At 51.7% G+C, this 15,955-nt stretch overlaps 11 non-coding genes across 11 annotated transcripts; 8 read left to right on the top strand and 3 right to left on the bottom strand.

Annotated features, from left to right (window-relative positions):
* The first annotated feature begins 3,062 nt into the window (after positions 1 to 3,062).
* TRNAI-UAU (transfer RNA isoleucine (anticodon UAU)) lies at positions 3,063 to 3,156 on the top strand. Its single transcript has 2 exons — positions 3,063 to 3,100; positions 3,121 to 3,156. It is a non-coding gene; the product is annotated as a tRNA-Ile (tRNA).
* Positions 3,157 to 4,465: 1,309 nt separating this feature from the next.
* Positions 4,466 to 4,559, top strand: TRNAI-UAU (transfer RNA isoleucine (anticodon UAU)). Its single transcript has 2 exons — positions 4,466 to 4,503; positions 4,524 to 4,559. It is a non-coding gene; the product is annotated as a tRNA-Ile (tRNA).
* A 784-nt stretch (positions 4,560 to 5,343) lies between these two features.
* Positions 5,344 to 5,437, top strand: TRNAI-UAU (transfer RNA isoleucine (anticodon UAU)). Its single transcript has 2 exons — positions 5,344 to 5,381; positions 5,402 to 5,437. It is a non-coding gene; the product is annotated as a tRNA-Ile (tRNA).
* A 1,255-nt stretch (positions 5,438 to 6,692) lies between these two features.
* On the top strand, positions 6,693 to 6,786 carry TRNAI-UAU (transfer RNA isoleucine (anticodon UAU)). Its single transcript has 2 exons — positions 6,693 to 6,730; positions 6,751 to 6,786. It is a non-coding gene; the product is annotated as a tRNA-Ile (tRNA).
* A 1,194-nt stretch (positions 6,787 to 7,980) lies between these two features.
* TRNAI-UAU (transfer RNA isoleucine (anticodon UAU)) lies at positions 7,981 to 8,074 on the top strand. The gene is made up of 2 exons: positions 7,981 to 8,018; positions 8,039 to 8,074. It is a non-coding gene; the product is annotated as a tRNA-Ile (tRNA).
* An 811-nt stretch (positions 8,075 to 8,885) lies between these two features.
* On the top strand, positions 8,886 to 8,979 carry TRNAI-UAU (transfer RNA isoleucine (anticodon UAU)). The gene is made up of 2 exons: positions 8,886 to 8,923; positions 8,944 to 8,979. It is a non-coding gene; the product is annotated as a tRNA-Ile (tRNA).
* A 780-nt stretch (positions 8,980 to 9,759) lies between these two features.
* On the top strand, positions 9,760 to 9,853 carry TRNAI-UAU (transfer RNA isoleucine (anticodon UAU)). Its single transcript has 2 exons — positions 9,760 to 9,797; positions 9,818 to 9,853. It is a non-coding gene; the product is annotated as a tRNA-Ile (tRNA).
* Positions 9,854 to 11,015: 1,162 nt separating this feature from the next.
* TRNAI-UAU (transfer RNA isoleucine (anticodon UAU)) lies at positions 11,016 to 11,109 on the bottom strand. The gene is made up of 2 exons: positions 11,072 to 11,109; positions 11,016 to 11,051 (listed from the first exon to the last, which is right to left on the bottom strand). It is a non-coding gene; the product is annotated as a tRNA-Ile (tRNA).
* A 1,204-nt stretch (positions 11,110 to 12,313) lies between these two features.
* TRNAI-UAU (transfer RNA isoleucine (anticodon UAU)) lies at positions 12,314 to 12,407 on the bottom strand. The gene is made up of 2 exons: positions 12,370 to 12,407; positions 12,314 to 12,349 (listed from the first exon to the last, which is right to left on the bottom strand). It is a non-coding gene; the product is annotated as a tRNA-Ile (tRNA).
* A 1,817-nt stretch (positions 12,408 to 14,224) lies between these two features.
* Positions 14,225 to 14,318, bottom strand: TRNAI-UAU (transfer RNA isoleucine (anticodon UAU)). Its single transcript has 2 exons — positions 14,281 to 14,318; positions 14,225 to 14,260 (listed from the first exon to the last, which is right to left on the bottom strand). It is a non-coding gene; the product is annotated as a tRNA-Ile (tRNA).
* A 1,277-nt stretch (positions 14,319 to 15,595) lies between these two features.
* Positions 15,596 to 15,689, top strand: TRNAI-UAU (transfer RNA isoleucine (anticodon UAU)). Its single transcript has 2 exons — positions 15,596 to 15,633; positions 15,654 to 15,689. It is a non-coding gene; the product is annotated as a tRNA-Ile (tRNA).
* Positions 15,690 to 15,955: the final 266 nt, after the last annotated feature.

Raw genomic sequence — 15,955 nt, 5'->3', positions numbered from 1 at the left:
TCCATTGCCGTCATGCGATGTGATGTCACAATCCCCCTCCTGGCCCAGCGCGAGCTGATTCCATCGCTCCATCTCCGCGATGGATGTCCTCTCGTGCGTGTTCCCTTGTCGATGGGTGGCTGCGGTGCCGAGATGTTTACTCCTTCGCCTGGTACGCAGGAGATCGTGGGTTCGATCCCGATCCCGACCCTGACGTCTGCTGTATATTTAGAAAGTACATGTCTCTCTCTCTCTCTCCCCGTGGTCACATGGATCTTTCTCCGTGTCCCTCCGGGTTTCCAGCTCACCTTCACATGTCGAATCAACAACAACAACACGTTTAAATTTCGATTTAAAGCTTTCGTGACTGCAGGGATTCATCTTCGTGGTTCTTTCGGTAAAGTCACGTAGAAGGGAAATAATAAAATAATAAAAATCAAATCTAATAGGTGAATAACAGGTCTGTCGGAAAGACAGTGTCTTTCCGACAGACCTGTTCTTCACCTGAGGACGGCTGCTTGCGTTGTGGCCGAAACGTCGTGAGAATGATTTTATTATGTTTTATTATTATTATTTTATTATTTCCCTTCTACGTGACTTTTCCGAAAGAACCAAGACGATGAACAACACGTTTGTTAGGACTTGGCTGCTGGACATTTCCACGCACTAAGCCCCTTGTTGGCTGCCGCTCCATCGTTGGTCTTGAACACCGTGTTGTCCTCACCATCATCATCATCATCCCTCGTGACACATTGCGTGCCCAAGTCCACCCACGTCCCCCTGCAGTCCTCACCGCGTCTCTCGAAGCTGCGCGTCTCCTCTGATCCACGCGCTCTTCTTTCTGGCTTCCAGGGTAGCTCCAAGCGCGCGCCTCTCCACGCTACTAAAATAAACCGCACATTGCATAGTAGTAGGTTTTTACCCTTTTAAACTGGTACAAAACTGACACCTTTATTCAAGGCATCATGTATGTGCATATTATTATCATTATCAGAGTTGCTTCTTTTTGTTTGTTTTTTTGACTACTTGTGTTGTGGTTATTGCAAACATGATGCCTTGAATAAAGGTGTCAGTTTTGTACCAGTTTAAAAGGGTAAAAACCTACTACTATATTTTGCCACTGGTAAAAGAGATCTCATAGCACACATCGCGTGTTTCACTGATCCATGAGTCCCATAGACTCCCTTAGAGACCCAAAGACTGCCAAAGAGACACATACACTCCACCAGATGAAGGCCCACCTGGCTATCACTAATGATAGCTCGAAATGTATACGCAGACAAATTATGCTAAACGCACGTTGATTCGAAATGTGGAGGGGCAAAAAACCGGGAGAGCCCGCAGTGAAACATCCACGCGACCACGGGGTGCGAGAGAGCACATGCCAACTCCAAATGCATACAGCGGGCGTCGGGGTCGGGATTGAACTCACGACCTCCTGCATACCAGGCGAAGGAGTTCACGTCTCGGCACCCTGCTCAGCTCGCGTTCCACCTTCCTCTATGCCTGCGGGTGTAGTGCTCTATGCCTGCGGGTGTAGTGCTCTATGCCTGCGGGTGTAGTGCTCTATGCCTGCAGGCGTAGTGCTCTATGTCTGCGGGTGTAGTGCTCTATGTCTGCGGGTGTAGTGCTCTATGCCTGCGGGTGTAGTGCTCGACACCCATGGCTCAGCACCCTGGACGCGCATTGCAGAGGTCGCCGGTGCCATGCGACCTCCAGGAGCGCCACTTGAAACGACGGTGCCCGATTCCTGAATCCAGACTCAGCCCCACCGCAGCGCGCCAACGACCTCCTCGAACCACCCAGCAATGGACTCAGCGTGGTCCAGATGTCTTGTGACGCGCGTTTAATTATCTAAAACTTGATATTTTTGGAAGTAAATTTCTTTTGGGGGGTGGGGGTAGGCCTCGGCAAGGTAAGGTAATTGTACCCTTTTTACCGGGTAAAAGGGTAAAGGTAAAGGTGTCGACATGCCAAGGGGTAAGGGTAAAGGGTAGGGTAAAGGGTAGGGTAAAGGGTAGGGTAAAGGGTAGGGTAAAGGGTAGGGTAAAAGGTAGGCTCGTTGCTTTTTACCTTTTACCTTACCTGCTAAATGGTAAAAGGTAGGGTAGAGTGATTGTATTGTGGTAAGGTACAAGGTAGGGTAAAGGTAAGCTCGTTGTTTTTACCTTTTACCTTGCCGAGGCCTAGGTGGGGGTCATTTAATTGGGGATCACAAGACATCTGGACCATCGCCGTATATCGCTGCACCTCAGTCGATGGCCAGCAGGTTGCTACTGCTGGGGGGGTAAAGCGTGGGGGGCCTTCCAAGACGTCTCGGCGAACGTGGAATATTGGCCTCAGTGCACCGTCTCTTTCGATAGCCAGAGAGACAGACATAGAGGGAGAGAGACGGTAAGAAGTTCCCTCGAGTGGACGCCCTTCCGCCAACAGTGGCGTGAGCCGGCATTTGCAGGGGCTGCGCCTGTCAGAACGGGACGCCGAGAGCCACCACCGCGCCGCCTCGGGTGGAGTTCACCAGGAGGGGGCGCACGCGCACCGCACTGGGGGGGGGGCGTGGGGGGGGCTTCGTGGCTGGGGAAGATGAAATTCACAAATCTCGTCCCTCACCCGCGAGACCGAGTCCGCGGGGATACGGGGAAGTGGGGGGGGGGGGGCTAATCCCACCCCTTCCCACCACATTCAGAATGATTTAGAAATGCACTGATGTTTATAAGCATCTAACACTACGCAAACACAGTTTCCATCCACGTGTTCATTGCATGTGCAGTGCCAAACAATAACATTTGTGCGTTGCTTTTTGCAAATCGTTGTATAAAAGATAACAAAATAAAAGTAATAGCGATGGTTGCACATCGCGCGAGGCACTCATTTGAGGCCGAGTCCACCTAGGGGAGTCGCAAGGACTAATTTTCATGATCGTCACTGGTGTTGATAGCCGTGAGCGGGGAATCGAATCCATGGAAAAAAGCTCGATGAGCAGCGCGCTAACCATTGTGCCACCACTCTCTCATAGATTCTCTCTTCCGTCATTCTTGTTTAACCACTTTTAAGAGGTCAATACACTCGCAGGGTATGTCAATGCTCCAGTGGCGCAACCGGTTAGCGCGCGGTACTTATAAGGCAGTACTTGCCCTGGCCATGCCGAGGTTGTGAGTTCGATCCTCACCTGGAGCAGAGGGCTTTTTTTTATTCAATTGACCTCTCAGGGGCATCGGTGATGATGAAGCTGTGGGAATACATGACATCACCCCCCCCACTCTCGCCACTTAAAACAAGTATAACCCGTAAAAACAAAGTTTTTCACTATACATCCTTTATATGCGTGGCAGCGAACTTAATATAAAGGATTTAAAAATATATTCGCCTGTGGAGGACGCGGGGATCGATCCCGCGACCTTTGGCATGGGAAGCGAGGGCGCTACCAACTGCGCTACTCCGCCACGGCCTGTGGAGGGGTTACGCTCTGGGCTCCTATACTGTGACGTTCAGCCAAAGCCAAGAATGAGTTCTATTTGAATATATGTAAAATAATTTTTTTTGCCTAACATTAATTGTCTGGCACAACGAGTCTGTGTGGAAAATGTCAGCTCGATTGGATAACGGGAAGTGGGTTAAAAAACGACCGAAAGATTTGCACGGTCGTAAGCAAGCAAGCAAGCACGCAAGCATGCGAACTTAATATAAAGGATTTAAAATTCAGATCAATCTGCTGTGAGATTTGCAGAAATCATGTTGGTCGTATTGTCTAGTTATTAACTTACCACCCCTTCCCATCAACCCTTCAAGGGACGGGTCCTGCCCAATTCCCAATGCTACGGTGCCTCGCCTGGTAAGCAGGAGGTCGTGGGTGCGATCCCGACCCTGACGCCTGCTGTATACCTGGAGTTTGTGCGTCTTTCTCCCCGTGGTGGCGTGGATTTTTCTCCGGGTGCTCCGATTTTTTCCTCTCCACATTTAAAATCGAGGTGCGCTCAGCGTGTTCGGCTGCAGTAAATGTCCACGTGATAAGACAATGTTGGCTGCCGCTCCGTCGTTTGTAGCCTGGTCGCTCATGAAAAAGAGATGTATAGTGGGCCTTACCTGGTCAAGTAGAAATGTGTTTATTTTGTTCGTTCTACCTCTTTTTGCACACCTTTTATCCAGAGTCAAACTCACGTCTGGGTCTCTGACCCTCTCGGTCAAAAAACCAGACGTGGGTCTTCTCTCCCAGTATGTCTCTCTCGGTGCATTTGCAAGCGTGCACCACTGTCTCACACACACAGACTGCTGTTCGCTAACACCAATTAAGGCCATGACGACACACGAATGAGTGGGTGGCTAGCACCACGCCTGGAATCGAGTCGCTGGTCGCCAGGCTCGAAGCGCAGCGTGCTAACCATTGTGCCACCGCTCTCTCTCTCTCTCTCTCTCAGATTATCTCTCTTCCGTGCCATTCTTGTTTAACCACTTTTAAGAGGTCACTACACTAACGGGACATCTCAATGCTCCAGTGGCGCAACCGGTTAGCGCGCGGTACTTATAAGGCAGTACTTGCCCTGGCCATGCCGAGGTTGTGAGTTCGAGCCTCACCTGGAGCAGAGGGCATTTTTTATTCAATTGACCTCTCAGGGGCATCGGTGATGATGAAGCTGTGGGAATACATGACATCACCCACCGCCACCCCTCGACACTCGCCACTTAAACACATTTCTGCGGAGGGAGCTGGTAGGGATGTTGGGTTGCTCGGTCAATGGCTAGGATCGACGGCGGCGTGGTGTATTCCGCACATATGCCCGACTGTGAGGGCGGGCACAAGCCGGCGTGAGTAGGTTAAACGTTGAGTTTTTTTAAGGGCACCACGGGGTGACCAGCCCCTCCCCACCCGGCCCCTACCTCCCCTTCCCACCCAGCCCCTCCCCACCATCACCACCCTCCCCTCTCCACCCACACCCACCCTCCCATTTTTGGAAACACGACGGACGGACGGACACAATAATCCCCTGTGGGCTGGTGTAACCAGGCGGTTCCTACCAGTAAAAGGGCTTTAAAGTAGCACCGATTAAGGCCGGGACGACACACGGAGGGGTGGGTGGTTAGCACCACCCCTGACCGCCTTTGTCTCCCCAATAGCAATGGTTGCACATCGCACGAGGCACTGATTTGAGGCTGAGTCCACCTAGGGGAGTCGCAAGGACTAATTTTCATAATCGTCACAGGTGTTGATAACCGTGAGCGGGGAATCGAATCCCTGGTCGCCAAACTCGAAGGGCAGCGCGCTAACTATTGTGCCACCGCTCTATCACTCTCATAGATTATCTCTCTTCCGTGCCATTCTTGTGTAGACACTTTTAAGAGGTTACTACACTCCCAGTGCATCTCAATGCTCCAGTGGCGCAACCGGTTAGCGCGCGGTACTTATAAGGCAGTACTTGCCCTGGCCATGCCGAGGTTGTGAGTTCGAGCCTCACCTGGAGCAGAGGGCATTTTTTATTCAATTGACCTCTCAGGGGCATCGGTGACGATGAAGCTGTAGGAATACATGACATCACCCACCGCCACCCCTCCACACTCGCTAATTAAAAAGATCAGATCAATCTGCCGTGAGATTTGCAGAAAGCATGGTGGTCGTATTGTCTAGTCCTTAACTTACGACGCAGGTTCTGACTTTCAGGATTTCATTCTGGCTTCTCGGATCTTCCTGAAGATGCTTGACGCAGTTGTTAAACCACAACGTCGCGTCCATAACCGCTGCTCGATTTGATGGTGAGAATTCTTATACTGGTAGGAACCACCTGGTTCCACCAGCCCACAGGGGATTTTTGTGTCCGTCCGTTGTGCATCCAAACATGGGCTGGGTGGAGAGGGGAGGGTGGGGAGGGGCTGGGTGGGGAGGAGCTGGGTTGGGGGGGGTGGGGAGGTGGGGGGTTGGAGGGGTGGGGCTGGGTGGGGAGGGGCTGGTTACCCCGTGGTGCCCTTATAAAACTCAACATTTAATCTACTCACGCTGGCTTGTGCCTGCCCTCACAGTCGGCCATATTTGCGGAATACACCACGCCGCCGTTGACCCTGGCAATTGACCGAGCAACCCAACGTTCCTACCAGCTCCCTCCGCAGGAATGTGTTTCGGCTCACGCCGTAGTGGCGAGGTGTTAACTACCTCGCCTGCTTGTGCTGGAGGTCGTGGGTTCGATCGCGATCCTGACGCCTGCGGTATATTCGGAGTCTGCACGCTCTCCCCGTCGGGGCGTGGATTTTTCTCCGGGTCCTCCGGGTTTTGGCCTGCAAATTTAGAATCAAAACGCGCTGAGAATATTTGGCTGCTATAAATTTCGACGTGATAAGCCACTTCGTTGAGCTATCATTTGTGATCCCAGGTCGATTTTAAAAAAGGGCTCTAAAGTAGCACCTATTAAGGCTGGGACGACACACTGAGGGGGGGGGGGGGTGGCTAACACCACACCTGGCCGCATTTGTCTCCCCAATAGCGATGGTTACACATCGCACCAGGCAGTCATTTGAGGCTGAGTCCACCTAGGGGAGTCGCAAGGACTAATTTACATAATCGTCACTGGTGTTAATAGCCGTGAGCGGGCAATCGAATCCCTGGTCGCCAAGCTCGAAGAGCAGCGCGCTAACCATTGTGCCACCGCTCTCTCATAGATTATCTCTCTTCCGTGCCATTCTTGTTTAACCACTTTTAAGAGGTCACTACACTCACAGGGCATCTCAATGCTCCAGTGGCGCAACCGGTTAGCGCGCGGTACTTATAAGGCAGTACTTGCCATGGCCATGCCGAGGTTGTGAGTTCGAGCCTCACCTGGAGCAGAGGGCTTTTTTTATTCAATTGACCTCTCAGTGGCATCGGTGATGATGGAGCTGTGGGAAAACGTGACATCACCCACCGCCACCCCTCCACACTTGCGACTTAAACACATTCCTGCGGAGGGAGCTGGATGGAACGTTGGGTTGCTCGGCCAATGGCCAGGGTCAACGGCGGCGTGGTGTATTCTGAAAATAAACCCGACTGTGAGGGCGGGCACAAGCCGGTGTGAGTAGGTTAAACGTTGAGTTTTATAAGGGCACCACGGGGTGACCAGCCCCTCCCCACCCAGCCCCAGCCCCACCCCACCCAGCCCCACCCTCCTCACCCAGCCCCTCCCTGCACGACGGACACAATAATCCCCTGTGGGCTGGTGTAACCGGGAGGTTCCTACCAGTAAAAGATCAGATCAATCTGCCGTGAGATTTGCAGACAGCATGGTGGTCGTCTTGTCCAGTTCTTAACTTACCGCGTCCGTTTTGACTTTCAGGATTTCATTTTCTCTTCTCGGATCTTACTGAGGATGCTTGACGCAGTTGTTAAACAACAACGTCGCGTCCCTAACCGCTGCTCGATTTGATGGTGAGAATTCTTATTCGAATCACGCCGCGGTGACGAGGTGTCAACTACCTCGCCTGCTTGTGCTGGAGGTCGTGGGTTCGATCGCAACCCTGACGCCTGCGGTATATTCGGAGTCTGCACGCTCTCCCCGTGGTGGCGTGGATTTTTCTCCGGGTCCTCCGGGTTTTGCTCTGCAAATTTAGAATCAAAATGCGCTTAGAATGTTTGGCTGATATAAATTTACACGTGATGAGCCACTTCGTTTAGCTATCACTTGTGATAGCCAGGACGCTTCTTTAAAGGGCTTTAAAATAGCACCTATTAAGGCCAGGACGACACACGGAGGGGTGGGTGACTAGCACCACACCTGGCCGCCTTTGTCTTCCCAATAGCGATGGTTGCACATCGCACGAGGCAGTCATTTGAGGCTGAGTCCACCGAGGGAAGTCGCAAGGACTCATTTACATAATCGTCACTGGTGTTGATAGCCATGAGCGGGGAATCAAATTCCTGGTCGCCAATCTCGAAGGGCAGGGCGCTAACCATTGTGCCACCGCTCTCTCATAGATTATCTCTCTTCCGTACAATTCTTGTTTAAACACTTTTAAGAGGTCACTACACTTGGAGGACATCTCAATGCTCCAGTGGCGCAACCGGTTAGCGCGCGGTACTTATAAGGCAGTACTTGCCCTGGCCATGCCGAGGTTGTGAGTTCGAGCCTCACCTGGAGCAGAGGGCTTTTTTATTCAATTGACCTCTCAGGGGCATCAGTGACGATGAAGCTGTAGGAATACATGACATCACCCACCGCCACCCCTCCACACTCGCGACTTAAACACATTCCTGCGGAGGGAGCTGGTAGGAACGTTGGGTTGCTCGGCCAATGGCCAGGTTCAACGGCGGCGTGGTGTATTCTGAAAATATGCCCGACTATGAGGTCGGGCACAAGCCGGCGTGAGTAGGTTAAACGTTGAGTTTTATAAGGGCACCACGGGGTGTACAGCCCCTCCCTACCCAACCCCACCCCTCAAACCCCCAACCCGGCCCCTCCCCTCCCTACCTAGCCCCTCCCCATCCAGCCCCTCTCCACCCTCCCCTCTCCACCCATACCCACCCCTCCAATTTTTGGATGCACGACGGACGGACGGACACAATAATCCCCTGTGGGTTGGTGTAACCAGGCGGTTCCTACCAGTAAAAGGGCTTTAAAGTAGCACCTATTAAGGCCGGGACGACACACGGAGAAGTGGGTGGCTCGCACCACACCTGGCCACCTTTGTCTCCCCAATAGCAATGGTTGCACATCGCACGAGGCACTGATTTGAGGCTGAGTCCACCTAGGGGAGTCGCAAGGACTAATTTTCATAATCGTCACTGGTGTTGATAGCCGTGAGCGGGGAATAGAATCCCTGATCGCCAAGCTCGAAGGGCAGCGCGCTAACTATTGTGTCACCGCTCTGTCACTCTCATAGATTATCTCTCTTCCGTGCCATTCTTGTTTAACCACTTTTAAGAGGTCACTACACTCACAGGGCATCTCAATGCTCCAGTGGCGCAACCGGTTAGCGCGCGGTACTTATAAGGCAGTACTTGCCGTGGCCATGCCGAGGCTGTGAGTTCGATCCTCACCTGGAGCAGAGGCTTTTTTTTATTCAATTGACCTCTCAGGGGCATCGGTGATGATGAAGCTGTGGGAATACATGACATCACCCACCGCCACCCCTCGACACTCGCCACTTAAACACATTCCTGCGGAGGGAGCTGGTAGGGACGTTGGGTTGCTCGGTCAATGGCTAGGATCGACGGCGGCGTGGTGTATTCCGCACATATGCCCGACTGTGAGGGCGGGCACAAGCCGGCGTGAGTAGGTTAAACGTTGAGTTTTTTTAAGGGCACCACGGGGTGACCAGCCCCTCCCCACCCGGCCCCTACCTCCCCTTCCCACCCAGCCCCTCCCCACCATCACCACCCTCCCCTCTCCACCCATACCCACCCTCCCATTTTTGGAATCACGACGGACGGACACAATAATCCCCTGTGGGCTGGTGTAACCAGGCGGTTCCTACCAGTAAAAGGGCTTTAAAGTAGCACCGATTAAGGCTGGGACGACACACGGAGGGGTGGGTGGTTAGCACCACCCCTGGCCGCCTTTGTCTCCCCAATAGCAATGGTTGCACATCGCACGAGGCACTGATTTGAGGCTGAGTCCACCTAGGGGAGTCGCAAGGACTAATTTTCATAATCGTCACAGGTGTTGATAACCGTGAGCGGGGAATCGAATCCCTGGTCGCCAAACTCGAAGGGCAGCGCGCTAACTATTGTGCCACCGCTCTGTCACGCTCATAGATTATCTCTCTTCCATGCCATTCTTGTGTAGACACTTTTAAGAGGTTACTACACTCCCAGTGCATCTCAATGCTCCAGTGGCGCAACCGGTTAGCGCGCGGTACTTATAAGGCAGTACTTGCCCTGGCCATGCCGAGGTTGTGAGTTCGAGCCTCACCTGGAGCAGAGGGCTTTTTTTATTCAATTGACCTCTCAGGGGCATCGGTGACGATGAAGCTGTAGGAATACATGACATCACCCACCGCCACCCCTCCACACTCGCTCGATTTGATGGTGAGAATTATTATACTGGTAGGAACCACCTGGTTCAACCAGCCCACAGGGGATTTTTATGTCCGTCCGTCCGTTGTGCATCCAAAAATGGGCTGGGTGGAGAGGGGAGGATGGGGAGGGGCTGGGTGGGAAGGTTCTGGGTGGGGGGGTGGGGCTGGGTGGGGAGGGGCTGGTCACCCCGTGGTGCCCTTATAAAACTCAACGTTTAACCTACTCACACCGGCTTGTGCCCGCCCTCACAGTCGGCCATATTTGCGGAATACACCACGCCGCCGTTGACCCTGGCCATTGACCGAGCAATCCAACGTTCCTACCAGCTCCCTCCGCAGGAATGTGTTTCGGCTCACACCGTGGTGGCGAGGTGTTTACTACCTCGCCTGCTTGTGCTGGAGGTCGTGGTTTCGATCGCGACCCTGATGCCTGCGGTATATTCGGATTCTGCATGCTCTCCCCATGGGGGCGTGGATTTTTTTCCGGGTCCTCAGGGTTTGCCGTGTAAATTTAGAATCAAAATCGCTTCGAATCTTTGGCTGCTTTAAATTTCAAATCTCACGGCAGATCGATCAGATTTTTTTTAAGTGGCGAGTGTGGAGGGGTGGCGGCGGGTGATGTCAATTATTATTATTTGGTTCTTTCGGTTAAGTCACGTCTAAAGATAAAATAATAAATTAAATTAAATAATAGCATACGACGTTTCGATTGCAACACAAGCAATCATCATCAGGTATAGACATATTAGCAGACAGATATCACCAAGATATCTGTCTGCTAATCACCAAGATATCTGTCTGCTAATATGTCTGTCTATAGTTTTCTGGTTCGATTTTATGTCGCTATTTCATTATACCTGATGATGATTGCTTGTGTTGGAATCGAAACGTCGTATGCTATTATTTAATTTAATTTATTATTTTATCTTTAGACGTGACTTAACCGAAAGAACCAAATAATAATTCCTGCAGTCACGAAAGTTCTAAAATTAAGATGTCAATTATTCCCACAGCTTCATCATCACCGATGCCCCTGAGAGGTCAATTTAATAAAAAAAGCCCTCTGCTCCAGGTGAGGATCGAACTGACAACCTCGGCATGGCCAGGGCAAGTACTGCCTTATAAGTACCGCGCGCTAACCGGTTGCGCCACTGGAGCATTGGGATGCCTTGTTAATGTAGTGACCTCTTAAAAGTGGTTAAACAAGAATTGCACGGAAGAGAGATAATCTATGAGAGAGCGGTGGCACAATGGTTAGTGCGCTGCCCTTCGAGCTTGGCGACCAGGGATTCGATTCCCCGCTCACGGCTATCAACACCAGTGACGATTGTGTAAATTAGTCCTTGCGACTTCCCTAGGTGGACTCAGACTCAAATTAGTGCCTCGTGCGATGTGCAACCATCGCTATTGGGGAGACAAAGGCGGCCAGGTGTGGTGCTAGTCACCCACCCCTCCGTGTGTCGTCCCAGCCTGGCCATCACAAGTGATAGCTCAACGAAGTGGCTTATCACATGGAAATTTTAAGCGCATTTTGATTCTAGATTTGCAGGGCAAACCCGGAGGACGCGGAAAAAAAATCCACGCCACCACCGGGAGAGCGACATGCAGACTCCGAATATACCGCTTGCGTTAGGGTCGCGATCGAACCCACGACCTCCAGCACAAGCAGGCGAGGTAGTAAACACCTCGTCACTGTGGCGTGATTCGAATAAGAATTCTCACCATCAAATCGAGCAGCGGTTATGGACGCCACGTTGTGGTTTAATAACTGTCAAGCATCTTCACGAAGATCCGAGAAGCCAGAATTAAATCATGAAAATCAGAACCTGCGTGGTTAGTTAAGAACTGGACAAGACGACCACCATGATTTTGCCAATCTCACGGCAGATTGATCTGATCTTTTACTGGTAGGAACCACCTGGTTACACCAGCCCACAGGAGATTATTGTGTCCGTCGTGCAGGGAGGGGCTGGGTGGGGAGGGAGGGTGGGGTGGGTGGGGCTGCGTGGGGAGGGGAGGGTGGGGCTTGGTGAGGAGGGGAGGGTGTGGAGGGGCAAGGTGGGGAGGGGAGGGGCTGGGTGGCGTCGGGCTGGACACCCCGTGGTGCCCTTATGAAACTCAACGTTTAACCTACTCACGCCGGCTTGTGCCCACCCTCACAGTCGGCCATATTTGCGGAATACACCACGCCGCCGTTGACCCTGGCCATTGACCGAGCAATCCAACGTTCCTACCAGCTCCCTCCGCAGGAATGTGTTTTAAGTGGCGAATGTGGGGGGGGGGGGGGGGTGATGTCATGTATTCCCACAGCTTCATCATCACCGATGCCCGTGAGAGGTCAATTAAATAAAAAAAAGCCCTCTGCTCCAGGTGAGGATCGAACTCACAACCTCGGCATGGCCAGGGCAAGTACTGCCTTATAAGTACCGCGCGCTAACCGGTTGCGCCACTGGAGCATTGAGATGTCCTGTGAGTGTAGTGACCTCTTAAAAGTGGTTAAACAAGAATGTCACGGAAGAGAGATAATCTGAGAGAGAGAGAGAGAGAGAGCGGTGGCACAATGGTTAGCACGCTGCGCTTCGAGCCTGGCGACCAGCGACTCGATTCCAGGCGTGGTGCTAGCCACCCACTCATTCGTGTGTCGTCATGGCCTTAATTGGTGTTAGCGAACAGCAGTCTGTGTGTGTGAGACAGTGGTGCACGCTTGCAAATGCACCGAGAGAGACATACTGGGAGAGAAGACCCACGTCTGGTTTTCTGACCGAGAGGGTCAGAGACCCAGACGTGAGTTTGACTCTGGATAAAAGGTGTGCAAAAAGAGGTAAAACGAACAAAATAAACACAATTTTACTTGACCAGGTAAGGCTCACTATACATCTCTTTTTCATGAGCGACCAGGCCACGAATGACGGAGCGGCAGCCAACATTGTCTTATCACGTGGACATTTACTGCAGCCGAACACGTTGAGCGCACCTTGATTCTAAATGTGGAGGGGAAACAAGTAAACCCGTAAAAACAAAGTTTTTCACTCTAAATCCTTCATATGCGTGGCGGCTAGAGTCCTCTCGTCCTCTGGCTTGAGATGGCTGCAATCTGTGGGTCAGATGATTGTCTGCCAGTATTAAGCAATTGGTAATTGAATATTTAATTTGTTTTTCCTAAACAGTGTAACATTTTGGAAAAAAAAATTCACGAAAATTAATTGTCACACACAACGAGTCTGTGTGGAAATGTCAGCTCGATTGGATCACGGGAAGTGGGTTAAAAAACGAGCGAAAGATTTGCACGGTCCTAAGCAAGCAAGCGAACTTAATATGAAGGATTTAAAATATATTCGCCTGTGGAGGACGCGGGGATCGATCCCGCGACCTTTGGCATGGGAAGCGAGGGCGCTACCAACTGCGCTACTCCGCCACGGCCTGTGGAGGGGTTACGCTCTGGGCTCCTATACTGTGACGTTCAGCCAAAGCCATGAATGAGTTCTATTTGAATATATGTAAAATAAATTTTTTTTGCCTAAAAAGTGTCAAATTTTGGGAATTTTTTTTCACGAACAATAATTGTCTGGCACAACGAGTCTGTGTGGAAAATGTCAGCTCGATTGGATCACGGGAAGTGGGTTAAAAAAACGACCGAAAGATTTGCACGGTTCTAAGCAAGCAAGCAAGTGAACTTAATATAAAGGATTTAAAAATCGGAAAACCCGGATAAAAATCCACGCCACCACGGGGGGGAGAGAGAGACTCCAGGTTTCCAGCAGGCGTCAGGGTCGGGATCGCACCCACGACCTCCTGTATACCAGGCGAGGCAGATAACATCGCGCCACCGTAGCATTGGGAATTGGGCAGGACACGTCCTTTGAAGGGTTGATGGGTAGACAATATGACCACCATGCTTTCTGCAAATCTCACGGCAGATTCATACTCTTAGGTTTTTTCGGTAAAGTCACGTAGGTAAAAAATTTAAATTAATGAAAGTAAAATAAAACAAATTACAAAATTCACGACGTTTCGGAAGTTGCTTCCGAAACGTCGTGAATTTTTTAATTTGTTAATTTAAATTTTTTACCTACGTGACTTTACCGAAAAAACCTAAGAGCATGAATCCTTGCAGTCACGAAAGCTTCAAATCTCGAACTCACGGCAGATTGATCAGTTTTTTTTAAGTGGCGAGTGTGTGTGAGGGGGAAGGTGGCGGTGGGTGATGTCATGTATTCCCACAGCTTCATCATCACCGATGCCCCTGAGAGGTCAATTGAATAAAAAAGTTATCTGCTCCAGGTGAGGCTCGAACTCACAACCTCGGCATGGCCAGGGCAAGTACTGCCTTATAAGTACCGCGCGCTAACCGGTTGCGCCACTGGAGCATTGAGATGTCCTGTGAGTGTAGTGACCTCTTAAAAGTGGTTAAACAAGAATTGCACGGAAGAGAGATAATCTATGAGAGAGCGGTGGCACAATGGTTAGCGCGCTGCCCTTCGAGCTTGGCGACCAGGGATTCGATTCCCCGCTCACGGCTATGTGCAACCATCGCTTTTGGTTAGACAAAGGCGGCCTGGTGTGGTGTTCGCCACCCACCCCTCCGTGTGTTGTCCTAGACTAATAGGTGTTACTTTAGAGCCCTTTTTTAGAAGAGACCTGGGATCACAAATGATTCTTTCGCTCAACGAAGTGGCTTATCACGTGAAAATTTATAGCAGCCAAATATTCTCAGCGCGTTTTGATTCTACATTTGCAGGGCAAACCCGGACGACCCGGAGAAAAATCCACGCCACCACGGGGAGAGCATGCAGACTCCGAATATACCGCAGGCGTCAGGGTCGCGATCGAACCTACGACCTCCAGCACAAGCAGGCGAGGAAGTAAAAACCTCGCCACCACGGCGTGAGCCGAAACACATTCCTGCGGAGGGAGCTGGTAGGAACGTCGGGTTGCTCAGTCAATGGCCAGGGTCAACGGCGGCGTGGTGTATTCCGCAAATATGGCCGACTGTGAGGCAGGCACAAGTCGGCGTGAGTAGGTTAAACGTTGACTTTTATCAGGGCACCACGGGGTGACCAGCCCCTTCCCCACCCCTCTCAGCACCACCCTCCCCAAACAGCCCCTCCCCACCCTCCCCACCCAGCCCCTCCCCACCCTCCCCACCCAGCCTCTCCCCACCCTCCCCACCAAGCCCCTCCCCACCCTCCCCTCCCCACCCAGCCCCTCCCTCCCCACCAGCCCCTCCCCTCCCATTTTTGGATTCACGACGGACGGACACAATAATCCCCTGTAGGCTGGTGTAACCAGGAGGTTCCTACCAGTTAAAGGGCTTTAAAGTAGCACCGATTAAGGCCGGGACGACACACGGAGGGGTGGGTGGTTAGCACCACCCCTGGCCGCCTTTGTCTCCCCAATAGCGATGGTGACACATCGCACCAGGCAATCATTTGAGGCTGAGTCCACCTAGGGGAGTCGCAAGGACTAATTTGCATAATCGTCACTGGTGTTGATAGCGGGGAATCGAATCCCTGGTCGCCAAGCTCGAAGGGCAGCGCGCTAACCATTGTACCACCGCTCTGTCACTCTCATAGATTATCTCTCTTCCGTGCCATTCTTGTGTAGACACTTTTAAGAGGTCACTACACTCACAGGGCATCCGAATGCTCCAGTGGCGCAACCGGTTAGCGCGCGGTACTTATAAGGCAGTACTTGCCCTGGCCATGCCGAGGTTGTGAGTTCGATCCTCACCTGGAGCAGAGGTTTTTTTTTATTCAATTGACCTCTCAGGGGCATCGGTGATGATGGAGCTGTGGGAATACATGACATCCCCCCCCCCACACACTCGCCACTTAAAAAAAATCTGATCGATCTGCGGTGAGATTTGCAGAAAGCATGGTGGCTGCATTGTCTCGTTCTTAACTTACCGCGTCGGTTCTGACTTTCAGGATTTAATTCTGGCCTCTCGGATCTTCCTGCAGATGCTTGACGCAGTTTTTAAGCCATAACGTCGCGTCTGCTAACC

This window comes from Lethenteron reissneri, chromosome 11 (genome assembly GCF_015708825.2).
Source record: "Lethenteron reissneri isolate LAM-NWPU_2019-01 chromosome 11, ASM1570882v1, whole genome shotgun sequence".
Taxonomy (NCBI): domain Eukaryota; kingdom Metazoa; phylum Chordata; class Hyperoartia; order Petromyzontiformes; family Petromyzontidae; genus Lethenteron; species Lethenteron reissneri.
Note: the sequence above shows the minus strand (reverse complement) of the source record. Positions and strands in the feature narration are given on the sequence as shown.